The sequence below is a fragment of the Arachis hypogaea genome, chromosome 11, assembly GCF_003086295.3.
Source record: "Arachis hypogaea cultivar Tifrunner chromosome 11, arahy.Tifrunner.gnm2.J5K5, whole genome shotgun sequence".
Lineage (NCBI taxonomy): Eukaryota > Viridiplantae > Streptophyta > Magnoliopsida > Fabales > Fabaceae > Arachis > Arachis hypogaea.
In genome coordinates, this window is record NC_092046.1 from 52,803,893 (window position 1) to 52,813,534 (window position 9,642).

Sequence of the window (9,642 nt, forward strand, 5' to 3'; positions counted from 1 at the left end):
CATGTTCATGAAAAGAGAAAAGAATTCATGCTCAAATGATCATAACTTATTGAATTTAAAATGACATGAATCTTAAAGCATGGGTTGCCTCCCATGGAGCGCTCTTTTATTGTCACTAGCTTGACATTGAGGCTTTCTTTTATGGTGGTTGGTGCTTGTAGGGCCTCAATTTGTCTCCCCTGACCGTGATCCTCTTCTTTGTTCTCTGGTGTTCAATTTCAGCATGCTCTAATGATAGTATGTTGCTGACAGTGTAGTAATCCTCGGTTTGTTGATTTGCCCCCAGCTGTTGATATATCAGTTGCACTTTGTCACCTTTAGAAAGCCCCTCTGTTGGAATCTTTCTATTCTTCCAGCCCCTTTTTGCTTTGTTTCTGCGCTTCATCTTTCCTTTTATTGATCTTTCTTTTCTGGCTGTAGGCTTTGCTTGGGGACCTCTCTTCTCAGTGGCCAGTACTCTAATATCCTCTTGGGCTTTTTCATCAGTCTGCACAATCCTTAGCATTGGGATGTTGTTGTGACTTTCCTGGTCATTTTTCATATAGTCTTTCTTTTCCTTGCTAATTTGTGCCTCTGGTAAAACCTTCAGAGTAACACTCTGGTCATGCATCCTTAGAGTTAATTCCCCTTCCTCTACGTCTATGATAGCTCTAGCAGTGGCCAAGAATGGCCTTCCCAGTATAACAGAGTCACCATCATCATCGTTTGATTCTAGAACCACAAAATCAGCAGGGTAAATAAAACTGTCCACCTTGACCAAAAGATTTTCAATTACACCCCTGGAGTATACCATTGACTTGTCTACCAGCTCCAAAGACATTTGTACTGGTTTGACCTCCTCTATATTCAGCTTTTTCACCAAGGAGGATGGTATTAAGTTGATACTTGCTCCGAGATCACACATTGCTTTAGTGATGGTCAATTCCCCAATGGTGCAAGGCAACAGGAAGCTCCCTGGGTCCTCAAGCTTGGGAGGAAGCCCCTTTTGAATCAAGGCCCTGCATTCCTCAGTAATCATTATGGTTTCCTTCTCATCCCAGCTTCTTTTCTTGTTGATGAGATCCTTCAGAAACTTGGAGTATAGAGGCATTTGCTCAAGTGCTTCAGCAAAGGGGATATTAATTTCCAGCTTCTTAAAAATCTCAAGGAATTTGTGAAAATGCTGGTCTTTAACCTCTTTGTTGAACCTCTGGGGATATGGCAGTGGAGGTGTGATGCTTTTTCCTATTTGTTGCTGTCCCTGAGCTACTTCCTTTGAGCTATGTGGCTGGTTATCCTTCTCTTTAAGTTTCTCAGTGCCTTTGTTTGGCATCACGACTTGCTTCTTAGCCTCATCTACCTTTGTTTGATTCTCATCCTCCATTGGTTCTTTGGTGTTCTCTGCTTGCTTCCTTGTAGTGTCATTGTTGCTTATCAATGTTCTCCCACTCCTTAATTGTATTGCCTTGCATTCCTCCTTGGGATTTGGAATTGTGTCACTGGGCAGTGAGTTTGAAGGTCTCTCAACAGATACTTGCTTGGAGAGTTGCCCCATCTGTCTCTCTAGGCTCTTCAGGGAGGCTTCCTGATTCTTGGCTACCATTTCCTGGTGTTTCAGCATTTTCTCTATCATGGCCTCCAAGTGAGTGATTCTTTGGGCTTCAGGTGATATTTGAGGTGGGTTATGAGATGTGGGTGGTGGATGGTATGCATTTTGGTTGGTTGGTTGGTTATTAGATTGGTATTGGTTGATGTTGGGGTAGTTGTTTTGAGGTTTTCTGTAGGGGTTTTGGTTAGTCTGCTGCTGGTTGTGATTTTGGTTGCTTCTTGGGTTGTGTTGGTTTGAGTTCCTCTGCCATGGTTGTTGGTTTTGGGCATGGTTATCTCCCCATCTGAGGTTTGGGTGGTTCTTCCAGGATGGATTGTATGTATCACCATACACTTCATTTGGTCCTTGGTTGTGCATATACTGTACTTGCTCTTGTTGTTGTTCTTCTTGAGTTTCTTCACTCTGTCCCCATGTGGTTGATGATTGGCTAGTGTTGACTGCTGCAACTTGGAGACTATCAATCCTCTTGGCCATTTGCTCAAATTGTTGTTGAATTTGTTGCTGCATCATCTTGTTTTGAGCTAGGATTGAATCCACTCCTTCTAGCTCCATTACTCCTCTCCTTTGTGATGGTTGGCGGCCTCTTTGATGAGCAAAGAAATATTGGTTGTTGGACACCATATCAATGAGTTCTTGAGCCTCCTCTGCAGTTTTCATGAGTTGCAAGGAACCTCCAGCTGAATGATCCAAAGCTTCCTGGGATTTCAATGTCAAGCCTTCATAGAAGTTTTGAAGTTTCTCCCACTCATTAAACATGGCAGGGGGACATTTCCTTATCAGAGCCTTGTACCTCTCCCATGCCTCATAGATAGGTTCGGCCTCCATTTGTGTAAATGTTTGAACCTCAGCCTTTAACCTTATAATCCTCTGAGGTGGATAAAATTTGGCAAGGAATTTAGTTACCAAATCATCCCAGTTGTTGATGCTGTCTCTTGGAAAAGATTCTAACCATTGAGTGGCCTTGTCCCTGAGAGAAAATGGGAATAGCATCAGCTTGTAGCTGTCAGGGGGCACTCCATTAGTTTTGACAGTGTTGCATATCCTCAAGAAAGTGGATAAATGTTGGTGTGGGTCCTCAAGTGGTCCTCCACCAAAAGAGCAATTGTTCTGAACCAAAGTGATGAGTTGTGGCTTGAGTTCAAAATTGTTAGCATTGACATTTGGAGCCAAGATGCTGCTCCCACAATGTCTAGGATTTGCAAAGGTGTAGGAAGCCAAAACTCTCCTCTGGGGTGGGTTGCCATTGTTGTTGTCTTCTCCACCTGGTGGATTGGTTAAATGTTCCTCCATCTCTTGGAATTCTTCGTCTGATTCCTCTTCTCCAACAATGTTTTTCCCTCTTTCAGCTATTCTTAACCTCCTGAGAGTTCTTTCGTCTTGTTCATGAAAATTGGGTATGGTTCTTCTTGTACCTGACATACAAGCAGAACATGAGAAATGCACAAAACTAGTGACACTTCAATTTACTGCCAGATTGAGGTGTTAGTTAGTTTAAGCAAAAAATCAAACAGTTAGTGGGTTAATCAAAATTAAAGAAAAAAAGTGCTTGATCTAGATCTCCACCTCACTTAATCATTGTCAATCTAATCAATCCCCGGCAACGGCGCCAAAAACTTGATGAGATATTTTGGAGGAAAAATAAATCTCTCCCAAAACACACAAATCTAACCGGCAAGTGTACCGGGTCGTATCAAGTAATAAAAACTCACGGGAGTGAGGTCGATCCCACAGGGATTGAAGGATTGAGCAATTTTAGCTTAGTGGTTGATTTAGTCAAGCGAATCAAGATTTGGTTGATGGTTTTGTGACTTGCAGAATTAAATTGCATTAAAGTAAAGAGAACAAGAAATAAATTGCTGAAACTTAAAGAACAAGAAATTAAATGGCAGAAACTTAAAGTGCAAGAAATGTAAATTGCGGAATCTTAAAGTGCAAGGAATGTAAATTGCTTGAAATGTAAAGGGGATTGGGATGTGGATTTGCAGAAATTAAACAAGGAAAACTTGAATTGCATTAAACAGAAGAGGGAAAGGGAATTGGGATTGGATCGGATCTTATAACAGAAAAGTAAATAAACATGGAAAGCAAGAAACAGAGAATGTAAAATTGAGATCTCAGGGCCCAGAGACTAGAAAACCAAGTCTAGATCTCAATGCCTTCCTAGATCCAACAAGAACAATTGCAAGGAAAATGTAAATTGCAAAGAGAATAGATGAAGAGCAATTAACCGGAAATGAAATTCAATTAACAGTAAAGAAACAGAGAGATCCAAGATTGAGATTGAAACAGAATTTCTTCAATTTTCCAATCCAAGATCCAAGACAAGAGTAAATGAAATTGAAAGCAATGGAAACAAAGAAATTAAAGTTCACTCAATATCAAAAGCTCTCCGAAAACTATTATGAAAATTCCAAAAGGAAAGCTCTCCGAAGAACTTGAATTCTATCCTATTTATACACTTTCTTCAAATGATCTTCAAGCCTTGAGTTGGGCCTTTGTTCTTGGTGGAATTGGGTTGAAAGAGGCCTTGGTTGATTGCTCTTGAAGTTTGAAGAAGAACCAAAGTGAACCAATTGAACCGGGTTTGAGGTTAGCAAAAGTTGGACCAAAAGTTTGAGCCAAAGTTAGGGGTCTAACTTTGGCTCCAACTTTTCACATCAGCTAGCACATTCTGCTGCTACTCACGTTGGTGCAACCGTTAGGGGTCTAACTTTGACCCTAACGTTGGCCTTGCCTTGTATGCTAGTGGCGCCAACGTTAGCCTCCAAGTTAGGGGGCTAACGTTGGCGCAAACGTTGGCCCCTCTCCCTTATGTTTTCATGTGCCAACGTTAGCCTCCAAGTTAGGGGGCTAACGTTGGCGCAAACGTTGGCCCCTCTCCCTTATGTTTTCATGTGCCAACGTTAGCCTCCAAGTTAGGGGGCTAACGTTGGCGCAAACGTTGGATGGCCAGGGAGGAATTCATGTGCCAACGTTAGCCTCCAAGTTAGGGGGCTAACGTTGGCGCAAACGTGGGATGGCCAGGGAGGAAATTTCAAGTTCCAACGTTAGCCTCCAAGTTAGGGGGCTAACGTTGGGGCTAACTTCTTGCTTCCTGGTTCAATTTCACTTATTCTATTGTCCTCTCTTCACTCCTAGCCATTCCTCTTTGCTTCAACCTTTCTCCAAGCTTTCTTCACCTATCATTAATCAACCAAACTCATCAAAGCTATGCTCAAAATCATGAGATATTCATTCTTTCATAATATGCAACAAATATAGCATAAAACCTCATGAAATGGCATAAATTCATATATGGTTGGTTCAATCAAGGGAAACATGAAAATCTACTCAATTAGCTTGCTTGTAGCTCAAGAAAGTGCATAATTCTGATGAAAACAAAAGAAAAAGACTAGTTAAAATAGGCTAGGATGACTTGTCATCAATAAGCACTTAACATAGAAAACGAAAAATAGAAAGTGAGAACAAGGAATGAGTCCACCTTAGTGATGGTGGCGTTTTCTTCTTGAGGAACCAATGATGTCCTTGAGCTCTTCTATGTCTCTTCCTTGTCTTTGTTGCTCCTCCCTCATTGCTTTTTGATTTTTTCTAATTTCATGAAGGATGATGGAGTGCTCTTGATGTTCCACCCTTAGTTGTCCCATGTTGGAACTTAATTCTCCTAGGGAGGTGTTGATTTGCTCCCAATAGTTTTGTGGAGGAAAATGCATTTGAGGCATCTCCGGGATCTCATGGTAATGAGCTTCCTGCGCCTCTTGAGCTCCATGAATGGGCTCTCTTGCTTGCTCTATCCTTTTCTTAGTGATGGGCTTCTCTTCCTCAATGTGAATGTCTCCTTCTATGAAAGCTCTAGCTGAGTAACATAGATGGCAAATAAGATGAGGAAAAGCTAGCCTTGCCCCAGGGGAGGGCTTTTCGGCTATTTTGTAGAGTTCAAGGGAGATGACTTCATGAACTTCTACTTCCTCTCCAATCATGATGCTATGGATCATGATGGCCCGATCCACAGTAACTTCAGATCGGTTGCTAGTGGGGATGATGGAGCGTTGGATGAACTCCAACCATCCTCTAGCCACAGGCTTGAGGTCCAGTCTTCTTAGTTGAACCGGCTTGCCTTTGGAGTCAATCTTCCATTGAGCTCCTTCCACACATATGTCCATGAGGACTTGGTCCAACCTTTGATTAAAGTTGACCCTTCTAGTGTAGGGGCGCTCATCTCCTTGCATCATAGGCAAGTTAAACGCCAACCTCACATTCTCCGGACTAAAATCTAAGTATTTCCCCCGAACCATTGTAACATAATTCTTTGGATTCGGGTTCTTACTTTGATCATGGTTCCTAGTGATCCATGCATTGGCATAGAACTCTTGAACCATTAGGATGCCGACTTGTTGGATGGGGTTTGTTAGAACTTCCCAACCTCTTCTTTGGATTTCATGTCGGATCTCCGGATACTCATTCTTCTTGAGCTTGAAAGGGACCTCAGGGATCACTTTCTTCTTGGCGACAACATCATAGAAGTGGTCTTGATGGGCTTTGGAGATGAATCTTTCCATCTCCCATGACTCGGAGGTGGAAGCTTTTGTCTTCCCTTTCCCTTTTCTAGAGGATTCTCCGATCTTAGGTGCCATCAATGGTAATGGAAAAATAAAAAGCTTATACTTTTACCACACCAAACTTAGAATATTGCTCGCCCTCGAGCAAGAGAAGAAGGAATGGATGAAGAAGAAGAAGATATGGAGGAGATGGAGGGATGTGTGTATGGATGTGAATGGTGAATGGAAAACAGAAGGGATGACCATGAATGGAGAGAGAGAGGGTGAGGTGGGTGGGGATCCTGTGAGATTCACAGATCCTGAGATGATCCTGTGGTGTCCACAGATCCTGAGGTGTCAAGGATTTACATCCTTGCACCAAATTAGGCATCCAAAATGCCCTTGCACACAACTCTGGGCGTTCAGCGCCAGATTGGTGCTTGTTCTAGGCGTTGAAAGCCCATTTGTTGCCCATTTCTGGCGTTGAACGCCAGAACCATGCTTGTTCTGGGCGTTCAGCGCCAGCTCTTCTCCAGGGTGCATTTCTGGCATTCAAACGCCCAGATGCTGCCCATTTCTGGCGTTCAGCGCCAGAACCATGCTCTGTTCTGGTGTTGAACGCCCAAAACATGCTTCTTACTGGCGTTTAAACGCCAGTAAGGTCTTCCTCCAGGGTGTGATTTTTCTTTTACTGTTTTTGATTCCGTTTTCAATTTTTATATTTATTTTGTGACTCCACATGATCATGAACCTAATAAAACATCAAAGAACAAGAAAAATATAATTAAATAAAAATTGGGTTGCCTCCCAACAAGCGCTTCTTTAATGTCAATAGCTTGACAGTGGGCTCTCATGGAGCCTCACAGATGTGCAGAGCTTTGTTGAGACCTCCCAACACCAAACTTAGAGTTTGGATATGGGAGTTTGACACCAAACTTAGAGTTTGGTTGTGGCCTCTCAACACCAAACTTAGAGTTTGACTGTGGGGGCTTTGTTTGACTCTGGTTTGAGAGAAGCTCTTTATGCTTCCTCTCCATGGATGCAGAGAGAGATCATTGAGTTGTAAACACAAGGTTGTCCTCATTTATTTGAAGGATCAATTCTCCTCTGTCCACATCAATTACAGCTCTTACTGTGGCTAGGAAGGGTCTTCCAAGGATGATGAATTCATCCCCATCCTTCCCAGTATCTAGGACTATAAAATCAGCAGGAATGTAAAGGCCTTCAACCTTTACTAACACATCCTCTACTTGTCCATAAGCCTGTTTTCTTGAATTGTCTGCCATCTCTAATGAGATTTTAGTAGCTTGCACCCCAAAGATTCCCAGTTTCTCTATTACAGAGAGGGGCATGAGGTTTATTCCTGAACCAAGGTCACACAGAGCCTTAAAGATCATGGTGCCTATGGTACAAGGTATTAAGAACTTTCCAGGATCCTGTTTCTTCTGAGGCAATGTCAGTTGATCCAGATCACTTAGTTCATTGGTGAACAAGGGAGGTTCATCTTCCCAAGTTTCAATACCAAATAATTTGGCATTCAGCTTCATGATTGCACCAAGGAACTTGGCAGCTTGCTCTTCAGTAACATCCTCATTCTCTTCAGAAGAGGAATACTCATCAGAGCTCATGAATGGAATAAGGAGGTTTAATGGAATCTCTATGGTCTCTAGTTGAGCCTCAGATTCTTTTGGTTCCTTAGAGAGAAACTCCTTATTAATCACTGGACGTCCCAGGAGGTCTTCCTTACTGGGATTCACGTCCTCTCCTTCCTTTATAGGTTCGGCCATGGTGATCAATTCAATGGCCTTGCACTCTCCTTTTGGATTTTTTTCTGTATTGCTTGGGAGAGTACTATGAGGAATTTCAGTGATCCTTTTACTCAGCTGGCCCACTTGTGCTTCCAAATTTCTAATGGAGGATCTTGTTTCATTCATGAAACTCACAGTGGCCTTAGATAGATCAGAGACTAAGTTTGCCAAATTAGAAGTATTTTGTTCAGAGTTCTCTGTCAGTTGCTGAGTGGATGATGGAAAAGGTTTACTATTGTTAAACCTGTATCTTCCACCATTATTAAAGCCTTGTTGAGGCTTTTGTTGATCCTTCAATGAGAGATTTGGATGATTTCTCCATGATGGATTATAGGTGTTTCCATAAGGTTCACCTAAGTAATTCACCTCTGCTATTACAGGGTTCTCAGGATCATAAGCTTCTTCTTCAGAAGATGCCTCTTGAGTACTGTTGGATGCAGCTTGCATTCCATTCAGACTCTGAGAAATCATATTGACTTGCTGAGTCAATATTTTGTTCTGAGCCAATATGGCATTCAGAGTATCAATTTCAAGGACTCCCTTCTTCATAGGCGTCCCATTATTCACAGGATTCCTCTCAGAAGTGTACATGAACTGGTTATTAGCAACCATGTCAATGAGTTCTTGAGCTTCTGCAGGCGTTTTCTTTAGGTGAATGGATCCACCTGCAGAAGTATCCAATGACACCTTTGATAGCTCAGATAAACCATCATAGAATATATCCAGGATGGTCCATTCTGAAAGCATGTCAGAAGGACACTTTTTTGTCAGTTGCTTGTATCTTTCCCAAGCTTCATAGAGGGATTCACCTTCTTTCTGTCTGAAGGTTTGAACATCCACTCTAAGCTTGCTCAGCTTTTGAGGAGGAAAGAACTTGGCTAAGAAAGCCGTGACCAGCTTGTCCCAAGAGTTCAGGCTATCTCTGGGTTGAGAATCCAACCACACTCTAGCTTTGTCTCTTACAGCAAAAGGAAAAAGTATGAGCCTGTAGACTTCAGGATCTACTCCATTAGTCTTAACAGTATCACATATCTGCAAGAATTCAGTTAAGAACTGAAAAGGATCTTCAGATAGAAGTCCATGAAACTTGCAGTTCTGCTGCATCAGAGAAATTAATTGAGGTTTCAGCTCAAAGTTGTTTGCTCCAATGGCAGGAATGGAGATGCTTCTTCCATATAAATTGGAATTAGGTGCAGTAAATTCACCAAGCATTCTCCTTGCATTATTGTTGTTAGGTTCGGCTGCCATCTCCTTTACTTGTTCGAAATTTTCAATAAGGTTGTCTCTGGATTGTTGTAATTTAGCTTCTCTTAGTTTCCTCTTCAGAGTCCTTTCAGGTTCTGGATCAGCTTCAACAAGAATGCCTTTTTCCTTGTTCCTGCTCATAAGAAAGAGAAGAGAACAAGAAAAGAAGAGGAATCCTCTATGTCACAGTAAAGAAGTTCCTTATTGTTAGTAGAAGAAGAAAAGGAATAGGGGTGAAGAAGAATGAAGAATCCAAACACAAAGGTAAGGATAGGAGCAGTGATGTGAGATGAAGAGAAGTGTTAGTAGATGAATAAATAATTAGAAGGAGATGAGGGAGAAGGATTTTCGAAAATTATTTTTAAAAAAGGGTTAGTGATTTTCGAAAATGGTTTTTGAAAAAGGTTAGTAATTTTCGAGAATTAAAATCAAAAATTAAAATAATTAGTTAATTAAAAAGAAATTT

General features: G+C 41.7%; 1 non-coding gene across 1 annotated transcript; it reads left to right on the plus strand.

Annotated features, from left to right (window-relative positions):
- The first annotated feature begins 8,672 nt into the window (after positions 1-8,672).
- Positions 8,673-8,780, plus strand: LOC112725596 (small nucleolar RNA R71). Its single transcript, XR_003164694.1, has one exon. It is a non-coding gene; the product is annotated as a small nucleolar RNA R71 (small nucleolar RNA).
- The last annotated feature ends 862 nt before the right edge of the window (positions 8,781-9,642 follow it).